We start from the raw sequence: 13,570 nt of genomic DNA on the forward strand, positions 1-13,570 counted from the left end.
ACCGCATGCCGCCACGCACGGCGAAACCCTACCCACTCTGCCCCATACGCCGCCCCATGCCCTTCGTCGCCGTATCCCCTCTCGCTCCACGTACACCCGTTGCTGTCCACGTACGCCCGTTGCTGTCCACGTGTGCCCCGGGAGGAAGCACGCCCATCCCGCTGAAGGAAATATGCCCTAGAGGCAATAATAAAGTTATTATTTATTTCCTTATATCACGATGAATGTTTATTATTGATGTTAGAATTGTATTAACCGGAAACATGATACATGTGTGAATACATAGACAAACTAAGTATCAATAGTATGCCTCTACTTGACTAGCTCGTTTTTCAAAGATGATTATGTTTCCTAGCCATGAACAAAGAGTTGTCAGTTGATTAACGGGATCACATCATTAGGAGAATGATGTGATTGACTTGACCCATTCCGTTAGCTTAGCACTTGATCGTTTAGTATGTTGCTATTACTTTCTTCACGACTTATACATGTTCCTATGACTATGAGATTATGCAACTCCCGTTTACCGGAGGAACACTTTGTGTGCTACCAAACGTCACAACGTAACTGGGTGATTATAAAGGAGCTCTACAGGTGTCTCCGAAGGTACATGTTGGGTTGGCGTATTTCGAGATTAGGATTTGTCACTCCAATTGTTGGAGACGTATCTCTGGGCCCTCTCGGTAATGCACATCACTATAAGCCTTGCAAGCAATGTGGCCAATGAGTTGATTACGGAATGATGCATTACATAACGAGTAAAGAGACTTGCCGGTAACGAGATTGAGCTAGGTATTGAGATACCGACGATCGAATCTCGGGCAAGTAACATACCGATGACAAAGGGAACAACGTATGTTGTTGTGCGGTTTGACCGATAATGATCTTTGTAGAATATGTAGGAGCCAATATGAGCATCCAGGTTCCGCTATTGGTTATTGACCGAGAATAGTTCTAGGTCATGTCTACATAGTTCTCGAACCCGTAGGGTCCGCACGCTTAACGTTACGATGACAGTTTTATTATGAGTTTATATGTTTTGATGTACTGAAGGTTGTTCGAAGTCCCGGATGTGATCCAGGACATGACGAGGAGTCTCGAAATGGTCGAGACATAAAGATTGATATATTGGAAGCCTATATTTGGATATCGGAATCGTTCCGGGAGAAACCGGGATTTTTCCGGAGTACCGAGGGGTTACCGGAACCCCTCGGGGGTTATTGGGCCTACATGGGCCATGAGGGAGAAGAGGAGGGCCGGCCAGGGCAGGCCGCGTGCCCCCTCCCCCCCTAGTCCGAATAGGACAAGGAAGGGGGGGGGGCGACGCCCCCCTTTCCTCTTTCCCCTCCCTCCTTTCCTTCTCCACCAAGGCAAGAGGGGGGAGTCCTACTCCCGGTGGGAGTAGGACTCCTCCAGGCGCACCCCTAGGGGGCCGGCCGCACCTCCCCCCTCCCTCCTTTATATATGGGGGCAGGGGGCAGCTCTAGACGCACAAGTTGATCTTCGTGATCGTTCCTTAGCCGTGTGCGGTGCCCCCCTCCACCATATTCCACCTCGGTCATATCGTTGCGGTGTTTAGGCGAAGCCCTGCGTTGGTAGAACATCATCATCGTCACCACGCCGTCGTGCTGACGGAACTCATCCCCGACACCCTGCTGGATCGGAGTCCGGGGATCGTCATCGAGCTGAACGTGTGCTGAACTCGGAGGTGCCGTACGTTCGGTGCTTGGATCGGTCGGATCGTGAAGACGTACGACTACATCAACCGTTTTGTCATAACGCTTCCGCTTACGGTCTATGAGGGTACGTGGACAACACTCTCCCCTCTCGTTGCTATGCATCACCATGATCTTGCGTGTGCGTAGGAAAATTTTGAAATTACTACGTTCCCCATCAGTGGCATCCGAGCCTAGGTTTTATGCGTTGATGTTATTTGCACGAGTAGAACACAAGTGAGTTGTGGGCGATACAAGTCATACTGCTTACCAGCATGTCATACTTTGGTTCAGCGGTATTGTTGGATGAAGCGGCCCGGACCGACATTACGCGTACGCTTACATAAGACTGGTTTTACCGAAGTGCTTCGCACACAGGTGACTAGCGGGTGTCTGTTTCTCCAACTTTAGTTGAACCGAGTGTGGCTACGCCCGGTCCTTGCGAAGGTTAAAACAACACTAACTTGACGAACTATCGTTGTGGTTTTGATGCGTAGGTAAGAACGGTTCTTGCTCAGCCCGTAGCAGCCACGTAAAATTTGCAACAACAAAGTAGAGGACGTCTAACTTGTTTTTGCAGGGCATGTTGTGATGTGATATGGTCAAGACGTGATGCTATATTTTATTGTATGAGATGATCATGTTTTGTAACCGAAGTTATCGGCAACTGGCAGGAGCCATATGGTTGTCGCTTTATTGTATGAAATGCAAATGCCCTGTAATTGCTTTACTTTATCACTAAGCGGTAGCGATAGTCGTAGAAGCAATAGATGGCGTAACGACAACGATGCTACGATGGAGATCAAGGTGTCACGCCGGTGACAATGGTGATCACGATGGTGCTTCAGAGATGGAGATCACAAGCACAAGATGATGATGGCCATATCATATCACTTATATTGATTGCATGTGATGTTTATCCTTTATGCATCTTATCTTGCTTTGATTGACGGTAGCATTTTAAGATGATCTCTCACTAAAAATTATCAAGAAGTGTTCTCCCTGAGTATGCACCATTGCGAAAGTTCTTCGTGCTGAGACACCACATGATGATTGGGTGTGATAGGCTCTACGTTCAAATACAACGGGTGCAAAACAGTTGCACACGCGGAATATTCAGGTTAAACTTGACGAGCCTAGCATATAACAGATATGGCCTCAGAACACGAAGACCGAAAGGTCGAGCGTGAATCATATAGTAGATATGATCAACATATTGATGTTCACCGTTGAAACTACTCCATCTCATGTGATGATCGGACATGTTGTAGTTGATATGGATCACGTAATCACTTAGAGGATTAGAGGGATGTCTTTCTAAGTGGGAGTTCTTAAGTAATATGATTAATTGAACTTTAAATTTATCATGAACTTAGTCCTAGTAGTATTTTGCAAATTATGTTGTAGATCAATAGCTCGCGTTGTTGCTTCCCTATGTTTTTTTGCTTCCCTATGTTTTTATATGTGTTCCTAGAGAAAAACTAAGTTGAAAAGATGTTAGTAGCAATGATGCGGACTTGGTCCGTGATCTGAGGTTTATCCTCATTGCTGCACAGAAGAATTATGTCCTTAATGCACCGCTAGGTGACAGACCTATTGCAGGAGCAGATGCAGACGTTATGAATGTTTGGCTAGCTCAATATGATGACTACTTGATAGTTTAGTGCACCATGCTTAACGGCTTAGAATCGGGACTTCAAAGACGTTTTGAACGTCATGGACCATATGAGATGTTCCAGAAGTTGGAGTTAATATTTCAAGCAAATACCCGAGTTGAGAGATATGAAGTCTCCAACAAGTTCTATTGCTAAAAGATGCAGGAGAATCGCTCAACTAGTGAGCATGTACTTAGATTGTCTGGGTACTACAATCGCTTGAATCAAGTGGGAGTTATTCTTCCAGATAATATAGTGATTGACAGAGTTCTCTAGTCGCCATCACTAAGTTAGTAGAACTTTGTGATGAACTATAGTATGCAAGGGATGACGAAAATGATTCCCGAGCTCTTCGTGATGTTAAAATCGATGAAGGTAGAAATCAAGAAAGAGCATCAAGTGTTGATGGTTGACAAGATCACTAGTTTCAAGAAAAGGGCAAAGGGAAAGAAAGGGAACTTCAAATAGAATGACAAGCAAGTTGTCACTCCCACGAAGAAGCCCAAAGCTGAACCAAAGCCTGAAACTGAGTGCTTACACTGCAAAGGAAATGGTCACCGGAAACGGAAATACCCTGAATATTTGGTGGATAAGAAGGATGGCAGAGTGAACAAGGGTATATTTGATATACAGGTTATTGATGTGTACCTTACTAGTGTTTATAGTAGCCCCTGAGTATTTGATACTTGTTCGGTTGCTAAAAATTAGTGACTCAAAACAGGAGTTACAGAATAAACAGAGACTAGTTGAGGGGAAGTGACGATGAGTATTGAAAGTAGTTCCAAGATTGATATGATCATCATCGCACACTCCCTATACTTTCGGGATTAGTGTTAAACCTAAATAAATGTTATTTGGCGTTTGCGTTAAACATGAATATGATTTGATCATGTTTATTGCGATACAGTTATTCATTTAAAGTCAAAGAATAATTGTTGTTCTGTTTACATGAATAAAACCTTCGATGGTCATACACCCAATGAAAATAGTTTGTTGGATCTCGATCATAGTGATACACATATTCATAATACTGATGCCAAAAGATGGAAAGTTAATAATGATAGTGCAACTTATTTGTGGCACTGCCGTTTGGGTCATATCGGTGTAAAGCGCATGAAGAAACTCCATAAAGATGGATTTTTGGAATCACTTGATAATGAATCATTTGATGCTTGCGAACCGTGCCTTTTGGGCAAGATGACTAAAACTCCGTTCTCCGGAACTATGGAGCGAGCAACTGATTTTTTGGAAATCATACATACTGATGTATGTGGTCCAATGAATATTGAGGCTCGCGGTGGGTATCGTTATTTTCTCACCTTCACAGATGATTTGAGCAGATATGGATATATCTACTTGATGAAACACAAGTCTGAAACATTTAAAAAGTTCAAAGAATTTCAGAGTGAAGTGGAAAATCATCATAACAAGAAAATAAAATTCCTACGATCTGATTGTGGAGGAGAATATTTGAGTTATGAGTTTGGCCTTCATATAAAACAATGTGGAATAGTTTCACATCTCACGCCACCTGGAACACCACAACTTATGGTGTGTCCGAACGTCGTAACCACACTTTATTGGATATGGTGCGATCTATGATGTATCTTACCGATTTACCACTATCGTTTTGGGGTTATGCATTAGAGACATTTGCATTCACTTTAAATAGGGCACCATCGAAATCCGTTGAGACGACGCCTTATGAACTGTGGTTTGGCAAGAAACCAAAGTTGTCGTTTTTTAAATTTTGGGGCTGCGATGCTTATGTGAAAAAGTTTCAACCTGATAAGCTCGAACCCAAATCGGAGAAGTACGTCTTCATAGAATACCCAAAGGTAACTATTGGGTACACCTTCTATCACAGATCCGAAGGCAAGTTATACGTTGCTAAGATGGATCCTTCCTAGAGAAGAAGTTTCTCTCGAAAGAAGTGAGTGGGAGGAAAGTAGAACTTGATGAGGTAATTGTACCTTCTCCTTTATTGGAAAGTAGTTCATCACAGAAATCAGTTCCAGTGATTCCTATACCAATTAGTGAGGAAGTTAATGATGATGATCATGAAACTTCAGATCAAGTTGCTACCAAACCTCGTAGGTCTTCCAGAGTAAGATCCGCACCAGAGTGGTACAGTAATCATGTTCTGGAAGTCATGTTACTAGACCATGATGAACCTACGAACTATGAGGAAGCGATGATGAGCCCAGATTCCACGAAATGGCTTGAGGCCATGAAATCTGAGACAGGATCCATGTATGAGAACAAAGTGTGGACTTTGGTGGAGTTGCCCGATGATCGGCAAGCCATATTGTATAAATGGATCTTCAAGAGGAGGACGGACGTTGATAGTAGTGCTACTATCTACTAAGCTCAACTTGTTGCGAAAGGTTTTCGACAAGTTCAAGGTGTTAAATACGATGAGATTTTCTCAACTCGTGTCGATGCTTAAGTCTGTCTGAATCATGTTAGAAATTGCCACATTTTATGAGATCTGGCAAATGGATGTCAAAACTGCATTCCTTAATGGATTTTTTTAAAAGAAGAGTTGTATATGATGCAACCAGAAGGTTTTGTTAATCCTAAAGGTGCTAACAAAATGTGCAAGCTCCAGCGATCCATCAATGGACTGGTGCAAGCATCTCGGAGTTGGAATATACGCTTTGATGAGTTGATCAAAGCATATGGTTTTATACAGACTTTTGGAAAGGCATGTATTTACAAGAAAGTGAGTGGGAGCTCTGTAGCATTTCTAATATTATATGTGGATGACAATATTGTTGATTGGAAATTATATAGAAATTTTGGGTAGCATGAAAGGATACTTGAATAAGAGTTTTTCAAAGCAAGACCTTGTTAAAGCTGCTTACACATTGAGCATCAAGATCTTTATAGATGGATCAAGACGCTTGATAAGATTTTTTCAATGAGTACATACCTTGATAAATTTTTGAAATAGTTCAAAATGGAACAGTCAAAGAAGGAGTTCTTGCCTTTGTTGCAAGATGTGAAGTTGAGTAAGACTCAAGACCCGACCATGGCAGAAAATAGAAAGAGAATGAAAAGTCATTCCCTATGCCTCAGTCATAGGTTCTATAAAGTATGCTATGCTGTATACCAGACCTATTGTATACCTTGCTCTGTGTTTGGCAAAGGAATACAATTTTGATCTAATAGTAGATCACTGGACAACGGTCAAAAATATCCTTAGTGAGGACTAAGGAAATACTTCTCGATTATGGAAGTGATAAAAGAGCCCGTCGTAAAGAGTTACATCGGTGCAAGCTTTTACACCGATCCAGATGACTCTAAGTCTCAATCTGGATACATATTGAAAGTGGGAGCAATTAGCTAGAATAGCTCCGTGTAGAGCATTGAAGACATAGAATATTTGCAAAATACATACGGCTCTGAATGTGACAGACCCATTGACTAAACTTCTCTCACGAGCAAAACATGATCATACCTTAGTACTCTTTGGGTGTTAATCACATAGTAATGTGAACTAGATTATTGACTCTAGTAAACCCTTCGGGTGTTGGTTACATGATGATGTGAACTATTGGGTATTAATCACATACAGATGTGAATATTGGTGTTAAATCACATGGCGTTGTGAACTAGATTATTGACTCCAGTGCAAGTGGGAGACTGAAGGAAATATGCCCTAGAGGCAATAATAAAGTTATTATTTATTTCCTTATATCATGATGAATGTTTATTATTCATGCTAGAATTGTATTAACTGGAAACATGATACATGTGTGAATACATAGACAAATTAAGTATCACTAGTATGCCTCTACTTGACTAGCTCGTTTTTCAAAGATGATTATGTTTCCTAGGCATGGACAAAGAGTTGTCATTTGATTAACGGGATCACATCATTAGGAGAATGATGTGATTGACTTGACCCATTTCGTTAGCTTAACACTTGATCGTTTAGTATGTTGCTATTACTTTCTTCATGACTTATACATGTTTCTATGACTATGAGATTATGCAACTCCCGTTTACCGGAGGAACACTTTGTGTGCTACCAAACGTCACAAGTAACTGGGTGATTATAAAGGAGCTCTACAGGTGTCTCCGAAGGTACATGTTGGGTTGGCGTATTTCGAGATTAGGATTTGTCACTCCAATTGTCGGAGAGGTATCTCTGGGCCCTCTCGGTAATGCACATCACTATAAGCCTTGCAAGCAATGTGGCCAATGAGTTGGTTACGGAATGATGTAGTACATAATGAGTAAAGAGACTTGCCGGTAACGAGATTGAGCTAGGTATTGAGATACCGACGATCGAATCTCAGGCAAGTAACATACCGATGACAAAGGGAACAACGTATGTTGTTGTGCGGTTTGACTGATAAATATCTTTGTAGAATATGTAGGAGCCAATATGAGCATCCAGGTTCAGCTATTGGTTATTGACTGGTAATAGTTCTAGGTCATGTCTACATAGTTCTCAAACCCGTAGGGTCCGCACGCTTAACGTTACGATGACAGTTTTATTATGAGTTTATATGTTTTGATGTACCGAAGGTTGTTCTGAGTCCCGGATGTGATCCAGGACATGACGAGAAGTCTCGAAATGGTCGAGACATAAAGATTGATATATTGGAAGCCTATATTTGGATATCGGAATCGTTCCGGGAGAAACCGGGATTTTTCCAGAGTACCGGGGGGTTACCGGAACCCCCCAAGGGTTATTGGGCCTACATGGGCCATGAGGGAGAAGAGGAGGGCCGGCCAGGGCAGGCCGCACGCCCCCTCCCCCTAGTCCGAATAGGACAAGGAAGGGGGGGGGGGGCGGCGCCCCCCTTTCCTCGTTCCTCTCCCCCCTTTCCTTCTCCACCAAGGCAAGAGGGGGGAGTCCTACTCCCGGTGGGAGTAGGACTCCTCCAGGCGCACCCCTAGGGGGCCGGCCGCACCTCCCCCTCCCTCCTTTATATACAGGGGCAGGGGGGCACCTCTAGACACACAAGTTGATCTTCGTGATTGTTCCTTAGCCGTGTGCGGTGCCCCCTCCACCATATTCCACCTCGGTCATATCGTTGCGGTGTTTAGGCGAAGCCCTGCGTCAGTAGAACATCATCATCGTCACCACGCCGTCGTGCTGACGGAACTCATCCCCGACACCCTGCTGGATCGGAGTTCGGGGATCGTCATCGAGCTGAACGTGTGCTGAACTCGGAGGTGCCGTACGTTCGGTGCTTGGATCGGTCGGATCGTGAAGACGTACGACTACATCAACCGCGTTGTCATAACGCTTCCGCTTATGGTCTACGAGGGTACGTGGAGAACACTCTCCCCTCTCGTTGCTATGCATCACCATGATCTTGCGTGTGCGTAGGAAAATTTTGAAATTACTATGTTCCCCATCACCCGCTGCCATCAACGCTGCGCATTGCTACAATTTGTGTCAGGCCGCCAATAGCCGCTGTCGGCGCATCTCGCCAACATACCGCGACCCCCCTGTCCCCTGCCACAGCCGCTGATCGGCCCTTCTCGCCCGGATCAAAGGTGATATTTTCACCCCTGTCCAGTTTCTTCACGTGGTATTGCATAGGTATATATATTAACACAAAAAATTGGCATGCAGTATGGACATCAATGGTGTGATTTCATGTTCCATAGAGAAGTGGATAAGTCTCGTTGAGAAATTAACAACCGCTCAGCAATTTAGGTTCTACGAGACAAACTTGCAAGAGATGTTGATCATTCCATCAATTCAAATGAGAGATTTTTTGCTGCATTTTATGATTCTAGGTTATAACACAAACAACAAAAAATTCATGATACAAGAAGAATCTGGTAGTAAAGGTATTATTTCACTTAGACCGGATGACGTGTTTTCAAAATTTGGGTTTAAGAATGAAGGTGAGGATGTTTTCAGAATTCTTGCGACAGAAGAAAAAATGTTAATAAAGAAAATTCCGATTCAGTACGTTTTCAAAAAAAATTGATCAGATAATGATAGATGACTTGATCCAAAAAATTGTGAGGAAGTCCGTGGACGATGAGTTTCTTCGGATGGTTGTCCTTGTTTTGTTGGGGACTATCATTGCACCGATGTCGGCTGTTTCCATACCAAAGGATTACTATGAGTTGGTGCATGACGTGAAGCGGATCAGCACATTGAACTTGAACGCGTTCACTTTGCGAACTTGTTTGACGGAGATCGGTAAACTTAAGCAGGACGGCCGTGTGAGGCATTGGCCATGTGGCAACCTAGCCCTAATCCTGGTATGGTATTACTTAATGCTATTAATATTCCTTCATGTTATGTGTTTGTAATTTATCTTGTCATTTGTTTTGTAGTACTTATATTGGGAGAAGGTGCAGCCAACCACCGGCCCAAAATATGACCCGTTGGTGTTGCAAAGTCCCCTAATGAAAAACCGGACAAAATCTAGAGCGAAGAAACTAGACAAGTACGACCTGGACAATGGTCATGGTCATGGATTGGTAATATTGTAATGTATATTTAACTATACGTTCATCATCCAATTAAATTGTTATGTACTTATTTTTGCATTACATACTGACTTTGCAGATAGATGACTGCATTACGAATGAGTATAGAATGAAAAAACTTGCAGATCAACATGCTGAAAGAAGTAAGAAACCTAGTAGCAGAAAGTCATCCGCTACGGGGAAGAGAAAAGTGGATACTGTGTCCGAGGTCCCTGCTTACGTAAAGCCTTTTATGGAACGGGTTATGAATGATTTGAAAGAAATTCGTAAGGATATGGTTCGTATGCCGAAGTTATGCGCGCAGGTAAGAATTGGGCAATTCTGGTATGCACTCTATGAAATTCGTTAAATTGACGAAAAGTTATAACATGTTACTGTGATTACTTTTGCAGAGATTGCTAGAGAAAATGAATAAAACATGTGTGCGGTATAAGCCAGGCACAATGGCAGAGGAGGAAGAAAATATGTTTGGACAGAATAGTGAGTCCAGGTATGAAAACAAGTTTCCTAATAAAGAATTTCAGTACAATGACATACACACACCTAATGGCCGAAATGGCAGTGGGAATTATGATTTGGATTCTGAAGGAGGGGATTCATTCAAACTCAGTACTGGTCACTTGAGTAGCTATAAGGGTGACCAGGATGATCCCATAGATGTCCCAGAGCAGTCGGGGAAAAATCATCTTTAAAAACAGATGAAATAGAAGTAACAAGATGAGAGGGGCAACCAAATGAGAAAGAAGTGTCACAGGGCATGTCAGACAATAATAACGAGTTAGAAGAGAAGAAGGAGGTGGTTCTAGGGAACCGAAGGCAGACTGTGTCAAAGTACCAGAAATCTGCTTATGTTAAAAAGACTTCGAAAAAACGTGTGAAACATTCCGCGAAAGCGAGTAAGTTAAACACGGTATGAATATTTCTTTGATAATTTTATGTTAAAAAATTGTACTATAACTTTATTGACTTGTGTTGTAGAACTATTTAATGAAACAAGCCCTCAGTTTGATCATTCTGTCGATGGTGTCATGCGTGCAACTGTGCAGTACTTGAAGCGTATGAGCACTCACCAAAATATAAGAACCATGAAATATTTAACAATGGTAAAGATAAAGGATTATCTACGGTAAGAGCTTGCTAGATAATTAATCATGCATGGTTATCCGGTGATATATGTACTTTATTGTCATGCTTATTTTTATGTGATAAATATAGTGCATCCATGTTAAATTTACTCATCTATTTCAGGTAATTGACGCTTATGCGACTTACATTTCGGATTCAAGCATCGCCAAGGACATGTATCTTGTACCTACACATACGTCTTACTGGTTACTGCACACTCGCCCAAAGTTAGTCAGACGAGGAAAGTCAGCAAACGATCCGGAAGGTTTAGCACGTACAAATGAACCTCTCAACAGATGCATGACAAAATATTTTGCAAAAACTAAAGTACCGTTTGCAATGCAGAATTGTTTTTACATGACTACCATATGTGAATGGCAAGCTTAGTAACAATAATTGAATTGTCATCCAGGCTTATTTTTCTCTAAATAAGGATAATAACCATTGGATTACATGTGTTATGCACACTGGAAAGAAAGAGTTTCAACTTCTTGATTCATTGATGGGGGATTTTTTTTTGAAGCTACAACAAAACTCGTTGAAAATTTTGTAAGTTTTGTTTGTAATCATGCGTGTACAATTAAGCCTATCATTTGTTTACCGTATGTACTCAAGTTGTTTGTTTTAAAAAATTTCAGAGGAACAACTTGCAGGAGATATCCAAGATACAAACGATAGTGCAATTATGTCATTTCCGGATGTGTCCGCATGGCCTATAGTCCCGTACGACATGCCTCAACAAGAAGATGGGTGAGTTACATGTTCCATGTGCTTTTTAAATACATTAATTGATTTAGTGCTGTCTAACTAAACATGATTTGAAAATTGGACTTGTGGTTTTCGAGCACAGGAACTCATATGGGCTGTTCCTCCTTCGCTGTTTTCAATACTGGGACAGAGAAAAAATTATAAGCGCTTTTTCTCAAGTGGGTACATTTTTCGTATGAAAAAATATTAACTCGTACTATATCTAAGTGTTGAAATTAAATTTATTTTCATTGTTTTCAGGAATCTATTGATAGTTCACAAGAAAGAATGATAGCTGGAATTATTTTGTCCCTAGAAAACAAGCTTACAGAAGTGAAGAACAAAGTTATTCGACTTGCAAACAAGAAAAAGAAATGAAAATCTCACACGAGAGTACTTTGCGCGCTTCTAATTTACTTGAATGCTTGGAGATTGGAGATAGTGTGAGGATGTTTTATTTTTTTATATGAGTTGTAAACATTTTTCACATGTCAAGATTATGTTGCGTGACCGATTTGTTTAACGTACATTCTAAACATTTGAAATTTACAAATATATTTTATATTTTATATTTTAATATCGTATTGTGATCGTGTTCTTTGAGTTGCGCCGGGATCCCGTGTCAGATTTAACGTCAGCGGCGGAACATTCGTTTCCCATCGAAATGAATCAGTCCGTGTGAGAGGCGAGCGTCGCCCCCGCGCGCGCGTCCTGTGCTTGCCCGCGACTGTGCACGGCAAGAAGAGGCGAGCGTCACCCGTCATGTGCTAGCCTCATGCGACTCAAACTGTGGCACGTGGTCACCACCAAATGGCCCGCGCGGGGGTTCCTCGTCTCGTGAGGCGGCCCACGCCGCGCGTCGCCGCAGGTGGATTCACCCCTGCCCACCTGCGCCTCTGCGCCAGAGGGCGCTATAGCCTCGGGGTCGCCATCGCTGGGCAGCACCTGAATCATCCTCGTGCCTCGCGCCCCTTTGCGCCGGCTGGCACCACTCGCGGCCCAGCGGTGCTTAACTTTTTATTAAAAAAAATGAAGCAACCGGCGGCTGTAGAACGCCTCCGATCGCCCAACACTTCATGATATATATATATATATATATATATATATATATATATATATATATATATATATATATATATATATATATAGGACTCTTCTTTTATACTCTCAAGAATATGTTTATTGGATTTGTGGATAACCCTGCATGAGGACCGTGGCTATCAAACAACCTCCTATAAAAATGAGCGATCTGGTGCATGGCCATGTTGCATGCACGGTGGCTCTATTAATTAAATATTCGAATTCTCAACTATCTAACCAACTCAACAATGCGTATATACTGCCTTGGATGATGAGACGTATATAGTCCTTGCTTTATTGGACGATAGTTGAACTTTACATGCTCTCCCTGTTTAAAAAAAACGAGTACTCCTTGTAAAAAAGGCAGTATGCACCTTCGAGAGCAGTAAGTGCATTATACTTCATTCGCAAAAAATAGTACAGTATACGTCATTATATTTATAAAGCAGTATATGCTTTCCTTGTTACGAAAGCAGTATGTACTATTTTAAAAATTAAGTATATATCCCGATAAGAGAAGTGGTATATACTTCAGCAGGACCTCCTATAATTTATTTTCCATTGATGGGAAATGTGATGATGTCTTTTTTCCAGAAATATATACTTATTTATTCAAAAAGGTATATACTACTATTTTTCGTATACTTTTCATTCACAGAAATATGAATGTCACCAAAGAGTTATGTACAAGTATGACAGTAGAAGTATATATTGCTTGTTGTGAAGGAAGTACATAACACCTCTTGCATGTGAGTACATGCCACCTTTTGTATG

Source organism: Triticum dicoccoides, chromosome 3B, assembly GCF_002162155.2.
Source record: "Triticum dicoccoides isolate Atlit2015 ecotype Zavitan chromosome 3B, WEW_v2.0, whole genome shotgun sequence".
Classification (NCBI taxonomy): Eukaryota; Viridiplantae; Streptophyta; class Magnoliopsida; order Poales; family Poaceae; genus Triticum; species Triticum dicoccoides.